The sequence below is a fragment of the Bombina bombina genome, chromosome 1, assembly GCF_027579735.1.
Source record: "Bombina bombina isolate aBomBom1 chromosome 1, aBomBom1.pri, whole genome shotgun sequence".
NCBI classification, from domain to species: Eukaryota; Metazoa; Chordata; class Amphibia; order Anura; family Bombinatoridae; genus Bombina; species Bombina bombina.
In genome coordinates this window covers 36027124-36048424 of record NC_069499.1, presented here as the reverse complement: position 1 = coordinate 36048424, position 21301 = coordinate 36027124, and the positions used below count along the sequence as shown (strand labels likewise).

At 42.6% G+C, this 21301-nt stretch overlaps 1 protein-coding gene across 1 annotated transcript in view; it reads right to left on the bottom strand.

The window, feature by feature from the left end:
* DHRS7 (dehydrogenase/reductase 7) overlaps nt 1–21301 on the bottom strand; it is a 103101-nt gene that overhangs the window by 22645 nt on the left and 59155 nt on the right. The gene's annotated exons all lie outside the window — the stretch shown is intronic.

Here is a 21301-nt window from a genome sequence, read left to right as displayed (position 1 = left end):
TTCCCCCCAGGGTAGTCATTGCCTCTGGCCATGCCGTGATTGGAGGAAGCTGGATTAGTCATTGATGACGTGTGAAGAGAGGATCTCCGGGTGGGGGAAGCTGCTCTGGCTGTGCAAAGAAGAGAGGTAATTTTTTTAACAAAACGGCTGCTTTGTAAACTTTCATGAATGAAAGTGCCCCTGTTTTTAATAGTATTTTTAAAAAACGGACTTTCATTCATCTAAGTTTACCTTCACTTTAAGCATCATGAACTTGATTTATCAGTAAATATAAATGGTTTTTAGCTATACATAAAAAAGTAACCCATTACTCCTGCTTGGCGCCCTTGAGAGCTGGATTTACTGCACTGCTATTGGCTAAGAGATAGAAACATCACCTCTTAGCAAAACAGCGATCTGCCATGGGCCGCCTTAGCCGCTTAGAGCAGCGATCACTTGAAACAAAGGAGCTTTCTGCATGAAGTATGTTATACGTCATTAATGAAAGTCCCCTTTATTTGTTTCAATAGTCAATACTAGGGATTCACAAACGCTAGGCTTGACTTTCACTTTAAGCATTGGGTTCACTAAAATATAATAATAATGCATCAACCTATAAAGACCAACCCATTGGTAAAGTAGCTGCCCCCAAGGCAGGCCCTAGAGTTATACATAATGTTAACAGAGTATTGTAGGTAAAAGTACATGTCTTGTTAGTACGTGATTATCTCACTTTTATGAGATTTGGCTGCTGAACTGGAACAAAGGCAATATTTGTATCAAGATCATGCGCTATAAACAGGCCGTTGTAATTGGAATTGTAGACTCCTGGAAAAACTCTATAAACCCAAGAACTGAGCACAAAATAATAACCTGTATTTCATGGGTGTTTGGAGAGACATAAGACTGTGTATTGACACAGCACAAGAAAAGATCCTCAGTAAGGCAGGAACTGCTTACTTACAAGACCAGTTGTCAAATACAAATATTTTTACAATAATCTAAAAAACAGAATTTATGTTTACCTGATAAATTACTTTCTCCAACGGTGTGTCCGGTCCACGGCGTCATCCTTACTTGTGGGATATTCTCTTCCCCAACAGGAAATGGCAAAGAGCCCAGCAAAGCTGGTCACATGAAAACCAGGGCGGGCCGTGGACCGGACACACCGTTGGAGAAAGTAATTTATCAGGTAAACATAAATTCTGTTTTCTCCAACATAGGTGTGTCCGGTCCACGGCGTCATCCTTACTTGTGGGAACCAATACCAAAGCTTTAGGACACGGATGAAGGGAGGGAGCAAATCAGGTCACCTAAATGGAAGGCACCACGGCTTGCAAAACCTTTCTCCCAAAAATAGCCTCAGAAGAAGCAAAAGTATCAAACTTGTAAAATTTGGTAAAAGTGTGCAGTGAAGACCAAGTCGCTGCCCTACATATCTGATCAACAGAAGCCTCGTTCTTGAAGGCCCATGTGGAAGCCACAGCCCTAGTGGAATGAGCTGTGATTCTTTCGGGAGGCTGCCGTCCGGCAGTCTCGTAAGCCAATCTGATGATGCTTTTAATCCAAAAAGAGAGAGAGGTAGAAGATGCTTTTTGACCTCTCCTTTTACCAGAATAAACAACAAACAAGGAAGATGTTTGTCTAAAATCCTTTGTAGCATCTAAATAGAATTTTAGAGCGCGAACAACATCCAAATTGTGCAACAAACGTTCCTTCTTTGAAACTGGTTTCGGACACAGAGAAGGTACGATAATCTCCTGGTTAATGTTTTTGTTAGAAACAACTTTTGGAAGAAAACCAGGTTTAGTACGTAAAACCACCTTATCTGCATGGAACACCAGATAAGGAGGAGAACACTGCAGAGCAGATAATTCTGAAACTCTTCTAGCAGAAGAAATTGCAACTAAAAACAAAACTTTCCAAGATAATAACTTAATATCAACAGAATGCAAGGGTTCAAACGGAACCCCCTGAAGAACTGAAAGAACTAAATTGAGACTCCAAGGAGGAGTCAAAGGTTTGTAAACAGGCTTAATTCTAACCAGAGCCTGAACAAAGGCTTGAACATCTGGCACAGCAGCCAGTTTTTTGTGAAGTAACACCGACAAGGCAGAAATCTGTCCCTTCAGGGAACTTGCAGATAATCCTTTTTCCAATCCTTCTTGAAGGAAGGATAGAATCCTAGGAATCTTAACCTTGTCCCAAGAGAATCCTTTAGATTCACACCAACAGATATATTTTTTCCAAATTTTGTGGTAAATCTTTCTAGTTACAGGCTGTCTGGCCTGAACAAGAGTATCAATAACAGAATCTGAGAACCCTCGCTTCGATAAAATCAAGCGTTCAATCTCCAAGCAGTCAGCTGGAGTGAAACCAGATTCGGATGTTCGAACGGACCCTGAACAAGAAGGTCTCGTCTCAAAGGTAGCTTCCAAGGTGGAGCCGATGACATATTCACCAGATCTGCATACCAAGTCCTGCGTGGCCACGCAGGAGCTATCAAGATCACCGACGCCCTCTCCTGATTGATCCTGGCTACCAGCCTGGGGATGAGAGGAAACGGCGGGAACACATAAGCTAGTTTGAAGGTCCAAGGTGCTACTAGTGCATCCACTAGAGCCGCCTTGGGATCCCTGGATCTGGACCCGTAGCAAGGAACTTTGAAGTTCTGACGAGAGGCCATCAGATCCATGTCTGGAATGCCCCACAGCTGAGTGACTTGGGCAAAGATTTCCGGATGGAGTTCCCACTCCCCCGGATGCAATGTCTGACGACTCAGAAAATCCGCTTCCCAATTTTCCACTCCTGGGATGTGGATAGCAGACAGGTGGCAGGAGTGAGACTCCGCCCATAGAATGATTTTGGTCACTTCTTCCATCGCTAGGGAACTCCTTGTTCCCCCCTGATGGTTGATGTACGCAACAGTTGTCATGTTGTCTGATTGAAACCGTATGAACTTGGCCCTCGCTAGCTGAGGCCAAGCCTTGAGAGCATTGAATATCGCTCTCAGTTCCAGAATATTTATCGGTAGAAGAGATTCTTCCCGAGACCAAAGACCCTGAGCTTTCAGGGATCCCCAGAATGCGCCCCAGCCCATCAGACTGGCGTCGGTCGTGACAATGACCCACTCTGGTCTGCGGAATGTCATCCCTTGTGACAGGTTGTCCAGGGACAGCCACCAACGGAGTGAGTCTCTGGTCCTCTGATTTACTTGTATCTTCGGAGACAAGTCTGTATAGTCCCCATTCCACTGACTGAGCATGCACAGTTGTAATGGTCTTAGATGAATGCGCGCAAAAGGAACTATGTCCATTGCCGCTACCATCAACCCGATCACTTCCATGCACTGAGCTATGGAAGGAAGAGGAACGGAATGAAGTATCCGACAAGAGTCTAGAAGCTTTGTTTTTCTGGCCTCTGTCAGAAAAATCCTCATTTCTAAGGAGTCTATTATTGTTCCCAAGAAGGGAACCCTAGTTAACGGGGATAGAGAACTCTTTTCCACGTTCACTTTCCATCCGTGAGATCTGAGAAAGGCCAGGACAATGTCCGTGTGAGCCTTTGCTTGAGGAAGGGACGACGCTTGAATCAGAATGTCGTCCAAGTAAGGTACTACAGCAATGCCCCTTGGTCTTAGCACAGCTAGAAGGGACCCTAGTACCTTTGTGAAAATCCTTGGAGCAGTGGCTAATCCGAAAGGAAGCGCCACGAACTGGTAATGTTTGTCCAGGAATGCGAACCTTAGGAACCGATGATGTTCCTTGTGGATAGGAATATGTAGATACGCATCCTTTAAATCCACCGTGGTCATGAATTGACCTTCCTGGATGGAAGGAAGAATAGTTCGAATGGTTTCCATCTTGAACGATGGAACCTTGAGAAACTTGTTTAAGATCTTGAGATCTAAGATTGGTCTGAACGTTCCCTCTTTTTTGGGAACTATGAACAGATTGGAGTAGAACCCCATCCCTTGTTCTCTTAATGGAACAGGATGAATCACTCCCCTTTTTAACAGGTCTTCTACACAATGTAAGAATGCCTGTCTTTTTATGTGGTCTGAAGACAACTGAGACCTGTGGAACCTCCCCCTTGGGGGAAGTCCCTTGAATTCCAGAAGATAACCTTGGGAGACTATTTCTAGCGCCCAAGGATCCAGAACATCTCTTGCCCAAGCCTGAGCGAAGAGAGAGAGTCTGCCCCCCACCAGATCCGGTCCCGGATCGGGGGCCAACATTTCATGCTGTCTTGGTAGCAGTGGCAGGTTTCTTGGCCTGCTTTCCCTTGTTCCAGCCTTGCATTGGTCTCCAAGCTGGCTTGGCTTGAGAAGTATTACCCTCTTGCTTAGAGGACGTAGCACCTTGGGCTGGTCCGTTTCTACGAAAGGGACGAAAATTAGGTTTATTTTTTGCCTTGAAAGGCCGATCCTGAGGAAGGGCGTGGCCCTTACCCCCAGTGATATCAGAGATAATCTCTTTCAAATCAGGGCCAAACAGCGTTTTCCCCTTGAAAGGAATGTTAAGTAGCTTGTTCTTGGAAGACGCATCAGCCGACCAAGATTTCAACCAAAGCGCTCTGCGCGCCACAATAGCAAACCCAGAATTCTTAGCCGCTAACCTAGCCAATTGCAAAGTGGCGTCTAGGGTGAAAGAATTAGCCAATTTGAGAGCATTGATTCTGTCCATAATCTCCTCCAAAGGAGGAGAATCACTATCGACCGCTCTTATCAGATCATCGAACCAGAAACATGCGGCTGTAGCGACAGGGACAATGCATGAAATTGGTTGTAGAAGGTAACCTTGCTGAACAAACATTTTTTTAAGCAAACCTTCTAATTTTTTATCCATAGGATCTTTGAAAGCACAACTATCCTCTATGGGTATAGTGGTGCGTTTGTTTAAAGTGGAAACCGCTCCCTCGACCTTGGGGACTGTCTGCCATAAGTCCTTTCTGGGGTCGACCATAGGAAACAATTTTTTAAATATGGGGGGAGGGACGAAAGGAATACCGGGCCTTTCCCATTCTTTATTAACAATGTCCGCCACCCGCTTGGGTATAGGAAAAGCTTCTGGGAGCCCCGGCACCTCTAGGAACTTGTCCATTTTACAAGTTTCTCTGGGATGACCAACTTGTCACAATCATCCAGAGTGGATAATACCTCCTTAAGCAGAATGCGGAGATGTTCCAACTTAAATTTAAATGCAATCACATCAGGTTCAGCCTGTTGAGAAATGTTCCCTGAATCAGTAATTTCTCCCTCAGACAAAACCTCCCTGGCCCCATCAGACTGGGTTAGGGGCCCTTCAGAAATATTATTATCAGCGTCGTCATGCTCTTCAGTATCTAAAACAGAGCAGCCGCGCTTACGCTGATAAGTGTTCATTTTGGCTAAAATGTTTTTGACAGAATTATCCATTACAGCCGTTAATTGTTGCATAGTAAGGAGTATTGGCGCGCTAGATGTACTAGGGGCCTCCTGAGTGGGCAAGACTCGTGTAGACGAAGGAGGGAATGATGCAGTACCATGCTTACTCCCCTCACTTGAGGAATCATCTTGGGCATCATTGTCATTATCACATAAATCACATTTATTTAAATGAATAGGAATCCTGGCTTCCCCACATTCAGAACACAGTCTATCTGGTAGTTCAGACATGTTAAACAGGCATAAACTTGATAACAAAGTACAAAAAACGTTTTAAAATAAAACCGTTACTGTCACTTTAAATTTTAAACTGAACACACTTTATTACAGCAATTGCGAAAAACATGAAGGAATTGTTCAAAATTCACCAAATTTTCACCACAGTGTCTTAAAGCCTTAAAAGTATTGCACACCAAATTTGGAAGCTTTAACCCTTAAAATAACGGAACCGGAGCCGTTTTGAACTTTAACCCCTTTACAGTCCCTGGTATCTGCTTTGCTGAGACCCAACCAAGCCCAAAGGGGAATACGATACCAAATGACGCCTTCAGAAAGTCTTTTCTAAGTATCAGAGCTCCTCTCACATGCGACTGCATGCCATGCCTCTCAAAAACAAGTGCGCAACACCGGCGCGAAAATGAGGCTCTGCTTATGCTTTGGGAAAGCTCCTAAAGAATAAGGTGTCTAAACCAGTGCCTGCCGATATTATTATATCAAAATACCCAGATAAAATGATTCCTCAAGGCTAAATATGTGTTAATAATGAATCGATTTAGCCCAAAAAAAGTCTACAGTTTTAATAAGCCCTTGTGAAGCCCTTATTTACGATCGTAATAAACATGGCTTACCGGATCCCATAGGGAAAATGACAGCTTCCAGCATTACATCGTCTTGTTAGAATGTGTCATACCTCAAGCAGCAAGAGACTGCACACTGTTCCCCCAACTGAAGTTAATTGCTCTCAACAGTCCTGTGTGGAACAGCCATGGATTTTAGTGACGGTTGCTAAAATCATTTTCCTCATACAAACAGAAATCTTCATCTCTTTTCTGTTTCTGAGTAAATAGTACATACCAGCACTATTTCAAAATAACAAACTCTTGATTGAATAATAAAAACTACAGTTAAACACTAAAAAACTCTAAGCCATCTCCGTGGAGATGTTGCCTGTACAACGGCAAAGAGAATGACTGGGGTAGGCGGAGCCTAGGAGGGATCATGTGACCAGCTTTGCTGGGCTCTTTGCCATTTCCTGTTGGGGAAGAGAATATCCCACAAGTAAGGATGACGCCGTGGACCGGACACACCTATGTTGGAGAAATTGTCATGTTGCATATGAAAAGATTTGAGGTATTGAGACTCCTAACCACACATGAAGGCTCTGTGGTGTTGTAAAGGTATGATAGGACATTTAAATCATTGTGCACTACAATCTATAATGAAAACATGTTCAGTTTACATGAGCCCGGCAGCCTTATGGGGTTGACAAGTCATGGTACATCAAGTACTGGATGGTCTCTTTTACTGGCGAGGCTTGCATTAATTGCCTTTACTGGTGAGGCTTGCATTACTTGCCTTTACTGGTGAGGCTTGCATTAGATGCCTTTACTGGTGAGGCTTGCATTAGATGCCTTTACTGGTGAGGCTTGCATTAGATGCCTTTACTGGTGAGGCTTGCATTAGATGCATTTACTAGTGAGGCTTGCATTAATTGCCTTTACTGGTGAGGCTTGCATTAGATGCATTTACTAGTGAGGCTTGCATTAATTGCCTTTACTAGTGAGGCTTGCATTACTTGCCTTTACTGGTGAGGCTTGCATTACTTGCCTTTACTGGTGAGGCTTGCATTAGATGCCTTTACTGGTGAGGCTTGCATTACTTGCCTTTACTGGTGAGGCTTGCATTACTTGCCTTTACTGGTGAGGCTTGCATTACTTGCCTTTACTGGTGAGGCTTGCATTAGATGCCTTTACTGGTGAGGCTTGCATTAGATGTCTTTACTGGTGAGGCTTGCATTAGATGCCTTTACTGGTGAGGCTTGTATTAATTGCCTTTACTGGTGAGGCTTGCATTACTTGCCTTTACTGGTGAGGCTTGCATTAGATGCCTTTACTGGTGAGGCTTGCATTACTTGCCTTTACTGGTGAGGCTTGCATTAATTGCCTTTACTGGTGAGGCTTGCATTACTTGCCTTTACTGGTGAGGCTTGCATTACTTGCCTTTACTGGTGAGGCTTGCATTACTTGCCTTTACTGGTGAGGCTTGCATTACTTGCCTTTACTGGTGAGGCTTGCATTAATTGCCTTTACTGATGAGGCTTGCATTAGATGCCTTTACTGGTGAGGCTTGCATTAATTGCCTTTACTGGTGAGGCTTGCATTACTTTCCTTTACTGGTGAGGCTTGCATTACTTGTCTTTACTGGTGAGGCTTGCATTAGATGCCTTTACTGGTGAGGCTTGCATTAGATGCCTTTACTGGTGAGGCTTACATTAGATGCCTTTACTGGTGAGGCTTGCATTATATGCCTTAACTGGTGAGGCTTGCATTAGATGCCTTTACTGGTGAGGCTTGCATTACTTGTCTTTACTGGTGAGGCTTGCATTAGATGCCTTTACTGGTGAGGCTTGCATTAGATGCCTTTACTGGTGAGGCTTGCATTAGATGCCTTTACTGGTGAGGCTTGCATTAGATGCCTTTACTGGTGAGGCTTGCATTAGATGCCTTTACTGGTGAGGCTTGCATTAGATGCCTTTACTAGTGAGGCTTGCATTAGATGCCTTTACTAGTGAGGCTTGCATTAGATGCCTTTACTGGTGAGGCTTGCATTAGATGCCTTTACCAGTGAGGCTTGCATTAGATGCCTTTACTAGTGAGGCTTGCATTACTTGCCTTTACCAGTGAGGCTTGCATTAGATGCCTTTACTAGTGAGGCTTGCATTAATTGCCTTTACTAGTGAGGCTTGAATTAGATGCCTTTACTAGTGAGGCTTGAATTAAATGCCTTTACTAGTGAGGCTTGAATTAAATGCCTTTACTAGTGAGGCTTGCATTAGATGCCTTTACTGGTGAGGCTTGCATTAGATGCCTTTACTGGTGAGGCTTGCATTAGATGCCTTTACTGGTGAGGCTTGCATTAGATGCCTTTACTGGTGAGGCTTGCATTAGATGCCTTTACTAGTGAGGCTTGCATTAGATGCCTTTACTAGTGAGGCTTGCATTAATTGCCTTTACCAGTGAGGCTTGCATTAGATGCCTTTACTAGTGAGGCTTGCATTACTTGCCTTTACCAGTGAGGCTTGCATTAGATGCCTTTACCGGTGAGGCTTGCATTAGATGCCTTTACTGGTGAGGCTTGCATTAGATGCCTTTACTGGTGAGGCTTGCATTAGATGCCTTTACTGGTGAAGCTTGCATTAGATGCCTTTACTGGTGAGGCTTGCATTAGATGCCTTTACTGGTGAGGCTTGCATTAGATGCCTTTACTAGTGAGGCTTGCATTAGATGCCTTTACTAGTGAGGCTTGCATTAATTGCCTTTACCAGTGAGGCTTGCATTAGATGCCTTTACTAGTGAGGCTTGCATTAGATGCCTTTACTAGTGAGGATTGCATTAGATGCCTTTACTAGTGAGGCTTGCATTAATTGTCTTTACTAGTGAGGCTTGCATTAGATGCCTTTACTAGTGAGGCTTGCATTAGATGCCTTTACTGGTGAGGCTTGCATTAGATGCATTTACTAGTGAGGCTTGCATTAATTGCCTTTACTGGTGAGGCTTGCATTAGATGCCTTTATTAGTGAGGCTTGCATTAGATGCCTTTACTAGTGAGGCTTGCATTAGATGCCTTTACTAGTGAGGCTTGCATTAGATCCCTTTACTGGTGAGGCTTGCATTAGATGCCTTTACTGGTGAGGCTTAAATTAGATGCCTTTACTGGTGAGGCTTGCATTAGATGCCTTTACTGATGAGGCTTGCATTAGATGTCTTTACTGGTGAGGCTTGCATTACATGCCTTTACTGGTGAGGCTTGCATTAGATGCCTTTACTAGTGAGGCTTGCCTTAGACGCCTTTACTGTTGAGGCTTGCATTACATGCCTTTACTGGTGAGGCTTGCATTAGATGCCTTTACTAGTGAGGCTTGCATTAGATGCCTTTACTGGTGAGGCTTGCATTAAATGCCTTTACTAGTGAGGCTTGCCTTAGATGCCTTTACTGGTGAGGCTTGAATTAGATGCCTTTACTAGTGAGGCTTGCATTAGATGCCTTTACTAGTGATGCTTGTATTAGACACCTTTACTAGTGAGGCTTGCATTAGATGCCTTTACTGGTGAGGCTTACATTAGATGCCTTTACTGGTGAGGCTTGAATTAGATGCCTTTACTGGTGAGGCTTGCATTAGATGCCTTTACTGGTGAGGATTACATTAGATGCCTTTACTGGTGAGGCTTGCATTAGATGCCTTTACTAGTGAGGCTTGCATTAGATGCCTTTACTGGTGAGGCTTGCATTAGATGCCTTTACTAGTGAGGCTTGCATTAGATGCCTTTACTGGTGAGGCTTGCATTAGATGCCTTTACTGGTGAGGCTTACATTAGATGCCTTTACTGGTGAGGCTTGCATTACTTGCCTTTACTAGTGAGGCTTGCATTAGATGCCTTTACTGGTGAGGCTTGCATTAGATGCCTTTACTGGTGAGGCTTGCATTAGATGCCTTTACTGGTGAGGCTTACATTAGATGCCTTTACTGGTGAGGCTTGCATTACTTGCCTTTACTAGTGAGGCTTGCATTAGATGCCTTTACTGCTGAGGCTTGCATTAGATGCCTTTACTGGTGAGGCTTGCATTAGATGCCTTTACTGGTGAGGCTTACATTAGATGCCTTTACTGGTGAGGCTTGCATTAATTGCCTTTACTGTGGTGAGGCTTGCTTAAAGTAAATTGCACATGAAATGGTTTTCTGCTCCTTAAGATGTTGCAGAGTTGTTTAGTTCACTTTTGCTCTTCTCTCGCTTGTTTCTTATGCAAATAAGCACTTGGAATTTGTCTAAGGGTGAAGGGTCAGCTAGATGTGGTTTCCTTGCTAACTACACCTAGTGCAAACTTTTAAAAGGACACGAAAACCAACTATTTTCTTTCATGATTCAGACAGCTCATCCAATTGACTTCTATTATCTAATTTGTTTCATTCTCTTGGTATCCTTGATTGAAGAAGCAGCAATGCAATACTGAGAGCTAGATGAACACATTAAGTGAGCCAATAACATGAAGCTTATATGTGCAGCCACGAATCAGCAGCTTCTGAGCCTACCTTGGTATCCTTTTCAACAAAAGATGCTAAGAGAACAAAACAAATTGGATAATAGAGGTAAACTGGAAAGTTGTTTAAAGTCTATCTGAATCATGAAAGAAAAACGATCTCCCTGGTGCACATGCCTCACAAGCTTATAAATAACCTTTTTTCCCTTAGTACCTCCATTTCTTATATGCAACAAATAAAAAACAATCTTTGTGTCCATTTAAATGTTGCTGTTAGTGTTAGCAACCATGCATTGATCACTGTGATTGCTTGATGCAGAGATCACTTTATCAATAACAAGGTACAACATGCAGAAAGGATGCAGAAACATATAATATAGGGCATAAGAGCATATAACATAGGACATCAATCTGGATGGACCTAAAAAATGCAGGACAGTCTGAACCTCTGGCACATGGCTGTAAAAATCTCCTGTTTAGTGGTATTGGCTGGGTATTTTAGCACTAGACTGTCCTGTTATATAGAAACAGCTGCTTGATTCAAACAGATCCACCATTATTCTAATACAGTACACTATTTGTGCAGGCAGGTTAAGCCGTTCACTTGTATTTCAAAACGAATACAACAATTAACTTACTTGTAATTCATGTGTATGGATGTGTATGGTACAGCGATTAAAAAAACATAATTTATCCTTACCTGATAAATTTATTTCTCTTGTAGTGTATCCAGTCTACGGATCATCCATTACTTGTGGGATATTCTCCTTCCCAACAGGAAGTTGCAAGAGGATCACCCACAGCAGAGCTGCAATATAGCTCCTCCCCCAGCTGTCATATCCAGTCATTCGACCGAAAACAAACAGAGAAAGGAGAAACCATAGGGTGCAGTGGTGACTGTAGTTTAATTAAAATTTAGACCTGCCTTAAAAGGACAGGGCGGGCCGTGGACTGGATACACTACAAGAGAAATAAATTTATCAGGTAAGCATAAATTATGTTTTCTCTTGTTAAGTGTATCCAGTCCACGCATCATCCATTACTTGTGGGATACCAATACCAAAGCTAAAGTACACGGATGATGGGAGGGACAAGGCAGGATTAAGCGGAAGGAACCACTGCCTGAAGAACCTTTCTCCCAAAAACAGCCTCCGAAGAAGCAAAAGTATCAAATTTGTAAAATTTGGAAAAGGTGTGAAGCGAAGACCAAGTCGCGGCCTTTGCAAATCTGTTCAACAGAGGTCTCATTTTTAAAGGCCCAGGTGGAAGCCACAGCTCTAGTAGAATGAGCTGTAATCCTTTCAGGGGGCTGCTGTCCAGCAGTCTCATAGGCTAGGCTTATTACGCTCCGAAGCCAAAAGGAAAGAGAGGTTGCCGAAGCTTTTTGACCTCTCCTCTGTCCAGAGTAAACGACAAACAGGGAAGATGTTTGACGAAAATCCTTAGTAGCTTGTAAGTAAAACTTCAAGGCACGGACTACGTCCAGATTATGTAAAAAAAATTCCTTCTTTGAAGAAGGATTAGGACACAATGATGGAACAACAATCTCTTGATTGATATTCTTGTTAGAAACCACCTTAGGTAAAAACCCAGGTTTGGTACGCAGAACTACCTTATCTGCATGAAAAATCAGATAAGGAGAATCACATTGTAAGGCAGATAGCTCAGAGACTCTCCGAGCCAAGGAAATAGCCATCAAAAACAGAACTTTCCAAGATAAAAGTTTAATATCAATGGAATGAAGGGGTTCAAACGAACTCCTTGAAGAACCTTTAGAACTAAGTTTAAGCTCCACGGGGGAGCAACAGGTTTAAACACAGGCTTAATTCTAACCAAAGCCTGGCAAAATGCCTGGACGTCTGGAACCTCTGCCAGACGCTTGTGCAAAAGAATAGACAGAGCAGAAATCTGTCCCTTTAAGGAACTAGCTGATAATCCTTTGTCCAAGCCCTCTTGGAGAAAGGACAATATTCTAGGAATCCTAACCTTACTCCATGAGTAATTCTTGGATTCACACCAATAAAGAAATTTACTCCATATCTTGTGGTAGATTTTCCTGGTAACAGGCTTTCGTGCCTGTATTAAAGTATCAATGACTGACTCGGAGAAGCCACGCTTTGATAGAATCAAGCGTTCAATCTCCATGCAGTCAGTCTCAGAGAAATTAGATTTGGATGATTGAAAGGACCTTGTATCAGAAGGTCCTGTCTTAGAGGCAGAGTCCATGGTGGAAAGAATGACATGTCCACTAGGTCTGCATACCAAGTCCTGCGTGGCCACGCAGGCGCTATCAGAATCACCGATGCTCTCTCCTGTTTGATTTTGGCAATCAGTCGAGGGAGCAGAGGAAACGGTGGAAACACATAAGCCAGGTTGAAGAACCAAGTCGCTGCTAGAGCATCTATCAGCGTCGCTTCTGGGTCCCTGGACCTGGATCCGTAACAAGGAAGCTTGGCATTCTGGCGAGACGCCATGAGATCCAACTCTGGTTTGCCCCAACGATGAATCAATCGAGTAAACACCTCCGGATGGAGTTCCCACTCCCCGGATGGAAAGTCTGACGACTTAGAAAATCCGCCTCCCAGTTCTCCACGCCTGGGATATGGATTGCTGACAGGTGGCAAGAGTGGTACTCTGCCCAGCGAATTATTTTTGAGACTTCTAACATCGCTAGGGAACTCCTGGTTCCCCCTTGATGGTTGATGTAAGCCACAGTCGTGATGTTGTTCGACTGAAATCTGATGAACCTCAGTGTTGCTAACTGAGGCCAAGCCAGAAGAGCATTGAATATCGCTCTTAACTCCAGAATATTTATTGGAAGGAGTTTCTCCTCCTGAGTCCACGATCCCTGTGCCTTCAGGGAGTTCCAGACTGCACCCCAACCTAGAAGGCTGGCATCTGTTGTTACAATTGTCCAATCTGGCCTGCGAAAGGTCATACCCTTGGACAGGTGTACCCGAGACAACCACCAGAGAAGAGAATCTTTGGTCTCTTGTTCCAGATTTAGCAGAGGGGACAAATCTGTGTAATCCCCATTCCACTGACTCAGCATGCATAATTGCAGCGGTCTGAGATGAAGGCGCGCAAATGGCACTATGTCCATTGCCGCTACCATTAAGCCGATTACCTCCATACACTGAGCTACCGAAGGGCGCGGAATGGAGTGAAGAACATGGCAAGCATTTAGAAGTTTTGATAACCTGAACTCCGTCAGGTAAATTTTCATTTCTACAGAATCTATAAGAGTCCCTAAGAAGGAGACTCTTGTGAGTGGGGATAGAGAACTCTTTTCCTCGTTCACTTTCCACCCGTGCGACCTCAGAAATGCCAGAACTATCTCTGTATGAGACTTGGCAACTTGAAAGCTTGACGCCTGTATCAGGATGTCGTCTAGATACGGAGCCACCGCTATGCCTCGTGGTCTTAGAACCGCCAGAAGTGAGCCCAAAACCTTTGTAAAGATTCTCGGGGCTGTAGCCAACCTGAAGGGAAGAGCTACAAATTGGTAATGCCTGTCTAGAAAGGCAAACCTTAGAAACCGATGATGATCTTTGTGAATCAGTATGTGAAGGTAGGCATCCTTTAAGTCCACTGTGGTCATGTACTGACCTTCTTGGATCATGGGTAGGATGGTCCGAATAGTTTCCATTTTGAAAGATGGAACTCTGAGGAATTTGTTTAAGATCTTTAGATCCAAAATTGGTCTGAAGGTTCCCTCTTTTTTGGGAACCACAAACAGATTTGAATAAAAACCCTGTCCTTGTTCCGTCCGCGGAACTGGATGGATCACTCCCATAACTAGGAGGTCTTGCACACAGCGTAGGAATGCCTCTTTCTTTATCCGATTTGCAGATAGCCTTGAAAGATGAAATCTCCCTTGTGGAGGGGAAGCTTTGAAGTCCAGAAGATATCCCTGAGATATGATCTCCAACGCCCAGCGAGAGAAAGTCTGCCCCCTACTAGATCCGTCGCCGGATAGGGGGCCGTTCCTTCATGCTGTCTTAGAGGCAGCAGCAGGCTTTCTGGCCTGCTTGCCTTTGTTCCAGGACTGGTTAGGTTTCCAGGCCTGCTTAGATTGAGCAAAAGTTCCCTCTTGTTTTGAAGCGGAGGAAGTTGATGCTGCACCTGCCTTGAAATTTCGAAAGGCACGAAAATTAGACTGTTTGGCCTTTGCTTTGGCCCTGTCCTGAGGAAGGGTGTGACCCTTACCTCCAGTAATGTCAGCAATAATTTCCTTCAAACCAGGCCCGAATAAGGTCTGCCCCTTGAAAGGAATGTTGAGTAATTTAGACTTCGAAGTCACGTCAGATGACCAGGATTTAAGCCATAGCGCCCTAAGCGCTTGGATGGCGAATCCGGAATTCTTAGCCGTTAGTTTAGTCAAATGAACAATGGCATCAGAAACAAATGAGTTAGCTAGCTTAAGCGTTCTAAGCTTGTCAATAATTTCATTCAATGGAGCTGTATGGATGGCCTCTTCCAGGGCCTCAAACCAGAATGCCGCCGCGGCCGTGACAGGCGCAATGCATGCAAGGGTCTGTAAAATAAAACCTTGTTGAATAAACATTTTCTTAAGGTAACCCTCCAATTTTTTATCCATTGGATCTGAAAAAGCACAACTGTCCTCAACCGGGATAGTAGTACGCTTTACTAAAGTAGAAACTGCTCCCTCCACCTTAGGGACCGTCTGCCATAAGTCCCGTGTAGTGGCGTCTATTGGAAACATTTTTCTAAATATAGGAGGTGGGGAAAAAGGCACACCCGGTCTATCCCTCTTCTTGCTAATAATTTCTGTAAGCCTTTTAGGTATAGGAAAAACATCAGTACACACCGGCACCACATAGTATTTATCCAGCCTACACAATTTCTCTGGTACTGCAACTGTGTTACAGTCATTCAGAGCAGCTAATACCTCCCCAAGCAACACACGGAGGTTCTCAAGCTTAAATTTAAAATTAGAAATCTCTAAATCAGGTTTCCCCGAATCAGAGATGTCACCCACAGACTGAAGCTCTCCGTCCTCATGATCTGCATATTGTGACGCAATATCAGACATGGCCCTTACAGCATCTGCGCGCTCTGTATTTCTCCTAACCCCAGAGCAATCGCGCTTGCCTCTTAATTCAGGCAACCTGGATAATACCTCTGACAGGGTATTATTCATGATTGCAGCCATGTCCTGCAAGGTAATCGCTATGGGCGTCCCTGATGTAATTGGCGCCATATTAGCGTGCATCCCCTGAGCGGGAGGCGAAGGGTCTGACACGTGGGGAGAGTTAGTCGGCATAACTTACCCCTCGTCAGAATCTTCTGGTGATATTTCTTTTACATTTAAAGACTGATCTTTACTGTTTAAGGTGAAATCAATACATTTAGTACACATTCTCCTATAGGGCTCCACCATGGCTTTCAAACATAATGAACAAGTAGTTTCCTCTGTGTCAGACATGTTTAAACAGACTAGCAATGAGACTAGCAAGCTTGGAAAACACTTTAAACAAGTTTACAAGCAATATAAAAAACGTTACTGCACCTTTAAGAAACACAAATTTTGTCAAAATTTGAAATAACAGTGAAAAAAGGCAGTTACACTAAAGAAATTTTTACAGTGTATGTAACAAGTTAGCAGAGCATTGCACCCACTTGCAAATGGATGATTAACCCCTTAATACCCAAAATGGAATAATAAAAGACAAAAACATTTTTTCAAACAGTCACAACAACTGCCACAGCCCTACTGTGGCTTTTTACCTCCCTCAAAAACGACTTTGAAGCCTTTTGAGCCTTCCAGAGATGTCCTGGATCATGCAGGAAGAAGCTGGATGTCTGTGTTTGTGGTTTTTGCTGTGCATAAAAACGGCAAAATAGGCCCCTCCCACTCATATTACAACAGTGGAAAGCCTAAGGAAACTGTTTCTAGACAAAATTCAAGCCAGCCATGTGGAAAAAAACTAGGCCCCAATAAGTTTTATCACCAAACATATATAAAAACGATTAAACATGCCAGCAAACGTTTTATATTACATTTTTATAAGAGTATGCATCTCTATTAATAAGCCTGATACCAGTCGCTCTCACTGCATTTAAGGCTTTACTTACATTAGTTCGGTATCAGCAGCATTTTCTAGCAAATTCCATCCCTAGAAAAACTTATAACTGCACATACCTTATTGCAGGAAAACCTGCACGCCATTCCCTCTCTGAAGTTACCTCACTCCTCAGAATATGTGAGAACAGCCATGGATCTTAGTTACTTCTGCTAAGATCACAGAAAACGCAGGCAGATTCTTCTTCTAAATACTGCCTGAGATAAACAGTACACTCCGGCACCATTTAAAAATAACAAACTTTTGATTGAAGAATAAACTAAGTATAAAACACCACACTCCTCTTACGGCCTCCATCTTGGTTGAGGCTTGCAAGAGAATGACTGGATATGACAGTTGGGGGAGGAGCTATATAGCAGCTCTGCTGTGGGTGATCCTCTTGCAACTTCCTGTTGGGAAGGAGAATATCCCACAAGTAATGGATGATCCGTGGACTGGATACACTTAACAAGAGAAATCTAAGTGCTAAACGTATGTAGAACCACATGAGAGTCTAGTTGTTCATTCATGGGGGGGGGTAGGGTTGAAAGGGGAAAACAGTATTTTCTGCATATTGTTCTGCTACAGTTATATGTATTTGTTGTTGCTGGGTGCTGCCATTAAACACATTTAGATACTATTTTGTGTGTGTGCTGTTGTCTTGCCTCTGTTAGCCCCTTGGCTTATACTGAAACTCACCAACAAGCAGATCAGGAACTTTTATACCATGGTTAGATGCAAATGCTTGTGGTCAGGAGAAGCCTGTGTGGTTTTTGAATACAGGGTGCCTGTATTTCCCTATACTTGATTTTGAACAGGACTGAATACTGATGTACTGCAGCAAACTTCTGGGCTAGAAGACACTATACTCTGAGTAAGCCCCTTCTTCCTTCTATAGAACAAGTTAACAATTTATATCCGTTCCCACTTGATCGACTCTTATGTTGAATGCAGACAGGGTCTCTTGCAGGAATCTCATTTTATTACAGACGTTAATAAGTTTATTGGAATTTCTGAATGCTATAATATATATCAGATACCTTGTGATGGGTTCTAGATATTTTTTTAACTATGTGCATGCTGTAAATCTAATGTTGTTAAAGGGATAGTCTAGTCAAAATGAAGGCCGGAGGTTTAGGGGTTAATAACTTTATTATAGTGGCGGCGATGTCGGGGAGCGGCGGATTAGGGGTTTATATATATTTAAATAGTGTTGGCGATGTGGGTGAGCGGCAGATTATAGGTTATTAGGTTTATTTAATAGTCGCGATGTGTGTGGGCGGCAGATTAGGGGTTAATAAATTTTAAATAATGTTTGTGATGCAGGGGGGAGGCGGTTTAGGGGTTAATAGGTAGTTTATGGGTGTTAGTGTACTTTGTAACAGTTTAGTTACGAGTTTTGTGAAATTTTTGTTTTGCAAAATCCATAACTACTGCTCTCAGATGGCGGTATGGATCGTGTCGGTATAGGCTGTAACGCAAGATTTGTAGCCTGAACAAATCGGCACTATAAAAATCCCATACAAAAACTTCATTTTTTTGAGTGCGGAATGGACGTTGCGTTACAGGCTAAAATGCTTGCGGTATAGCTATACCGACACGACTCGTAATATGTGTTCCTGGCCTTTACGCTGGAGTAGCCATTATTTAGCGTTAAAAGCCTTACCGCAACACTTGTAATCTAGCCGTTGGTATCTTTATTTGAAAAAAATGGAATATAAGCTTAGGAGCTGGCCCGTTTTTGGTTCAGAACCCTGGGTAGCGCTTGCTTCATTTAGCCACCAATCAGCAAGCGCTACCCAGGTTCTGAACCAAAAATGGGTTGGCTCCTAAGTTTACATTCCTGCCTTTTCAAATAATGATACCTAAAGAACAAAGAAAAATTGATAATAGGAGTAAATTAGAAAGTTACTTAAAATTGCATGTTCTATTTGAATCATGAAAGTTTCATTTTGACTAGACTATCCCTTTAATGTAAAATAATCTGTTTTACTGAAACAGAGGCAATAAGCTGCAGTTTTTTAGTGATATACTGTACCTTTTCTGTTACATTGGAAGCAACATTTGCGGATTTTGCATCACAGACAGGATCATACTAGACACAGTAATTAACCCATCATGGCCATTTACCCCCCACAGTCCCAGCTGTCCATAATATTAAAGGGACACTGAACCCAAATTTTTGTGATTCAGATAGAGCAGGCAATTGTAAGCAACTTTCTAATTTACTCCTATTGTCAATTTTTCTTCGTTCACTTGCTATCTTTATTTGAAAAAGAAGGCATCTAAGCTTTTTTTTTTGGTTCAGAACTCTGGACAGCACTTTTTTTATTGGTAAATGAATTTATCCACCAATCAGCAAGAATAACCCAGGTTATTCACAAACAATGGGCCAGCATCTAAACTTACATTCTTGCATTTCAAATAAAGATACCAAGAGAATGAAGAAAATTGGCTAATAGGAGTAAATTAGAAACTTGCTTAAAATTGCATGCTCTTTCTGAATCACAAAAGAAAAAAATTGGGTTCAGTGTCCCTTTAAGTAATTCTCTGATAAGTCAGATGGAACAGCCAATCAAAAGCTAAACAGTTCCTATGACTGATACCCCCATAGCAAATATGCAGCAGAACTATAGGCAGCCAGGAGGGGATATAAGCAGTCATGTTAGGGGTGGTCCCTAAATCTTGGGACAGATCATCACTGGACTACAGCCGACACCTTCCTAGAAACAACAATAAATGCAATGGCACCATTGAGAGGCTTGGAGACTCTGTGAGGAAATGGCAGTTTTGTGCAGCTGGACTGTTGATTTCCCAGGTTGGCTGTAATATCTTTAATTCTCATACTCCTAGGCTTGTGAGATCTGGGGTGGGCTAGACTTGATCATCCTAGTGAGGACGCCTTTTTGGTTACCCACCCGCTGAGTTCCTAGTCTTACTAGCAACCCACACTTGGAAATGGCGACACTAATCTTGTTATAGATAAATGATTATGCTTTGCCAAATAGTGCTGTGTAACTGTTTTTGATGCACATATATTTAACGGTTTATGCTTGTTTAATGTTATGACTTTAATAACCCAGTTCATTTACAACCCTGCTCTATGAATCTAAGGCCTGCTAGGGAGAGGCTAGATTATTTTGAAGGAAAACATCTTTAGATACTGTTAACTCATTTTAGAAAACTCTATATTTTGCTTTGGTTTACAGGGTATTGAGCCACGAAACAATAACATCCCTACCAGATGTCATGAATCCAATGTTATGTGTTATGGCTTAAATCTGTTAATATTTTTTCTTAGCCTTAACCCTAGACTATGTCCCACTGTTTATAATTCAGTCCTACCTTGTCCGAGACATATTTGCCTGCTCCTCTGGTATAGATGAATGACATATACGTTACGTCACCTTGCCCATTTATTCCTACCTAAGCCTCTTAGAATTGGTCATATTCCCCTCTCCTTCAACTGCTGATATTTTTTAGCCGACAGGGTCTACCTGCGCTGGGTGTAGGGCCCACACTCAGTAGACGGGTCCCAATTAAGGGAAAAGGAGAATTATAATTTTCTTCTATAGCATAGATGCCTCTATATTTTGCCTTACGCTAACAAAGGACAATAATCCTTTCCATACAGAGATAATGGCAATACTGCATTATATACCTAGCTTATCCCTCTTATACTTATGAGGGCAATGGGATATACCTATACAGAGTATACATGGTTTGTGAGGCAGGCAGTTACTATTCACAGGTGAGGAACTATAACTGGACTCTCCTTGGATAATTATTATACTGGGGTTGAAGAGCAATGTCGCTGGGATGTTAGTGGATTTAATCCTATTATCAATGTTTACTGTCTGTGTGCACACACATTTGAGCCTTGTTCATCTCGATGAAATTGCTATCAGTTGATTTGGTACTACTTTCCTATTAACCGCACATGTTAAGCCCAAATGCGCCATATTATCTCCTCTCTAGATCATTTGCATGCTGGCATGCTAATACAAATTGATATAAAACCTATATCCACCCATTATGCCAAAGAATTCCCTAATTTCATAGCAAGCTCCCCCAGCTAACTGCTAACCTTAGCTAGATATATTTTAGCCTCTCAATGCTAATTTAGACTCATAACCTTTCATATTCACTATCGCCTGACTATACCATAAGCCGTTCAGAGGACGACAAGTGGTTTAGAGAAGTTCAGAGTCCTTTAGTAAATTAGCCCTAGTAAATTTTCCCTATTCCAGTAGCATAAGTAAGAACGCATCTATCCCGCCACCTCCCCCCCCACACCATATAATGAGCCCCCAAAATTAGGAGGACTACAGACGCGGTTTTTCCTGTATATACCGCAACCTTAACAACTCCTTTAGTACTTACTCTCATATAATCCTACATTGTTGACTTTAACTACTTTATTTAGTCTAGCTAATGTATCCCTATATCCCATTACATATATTATATCTAACTTTTCATTAGCTTTTTATCTGCTTCTGACATTACATTCTAATTAGATGTTCATGTTTGAGAGGTTCCTATAAACTCTTATTTT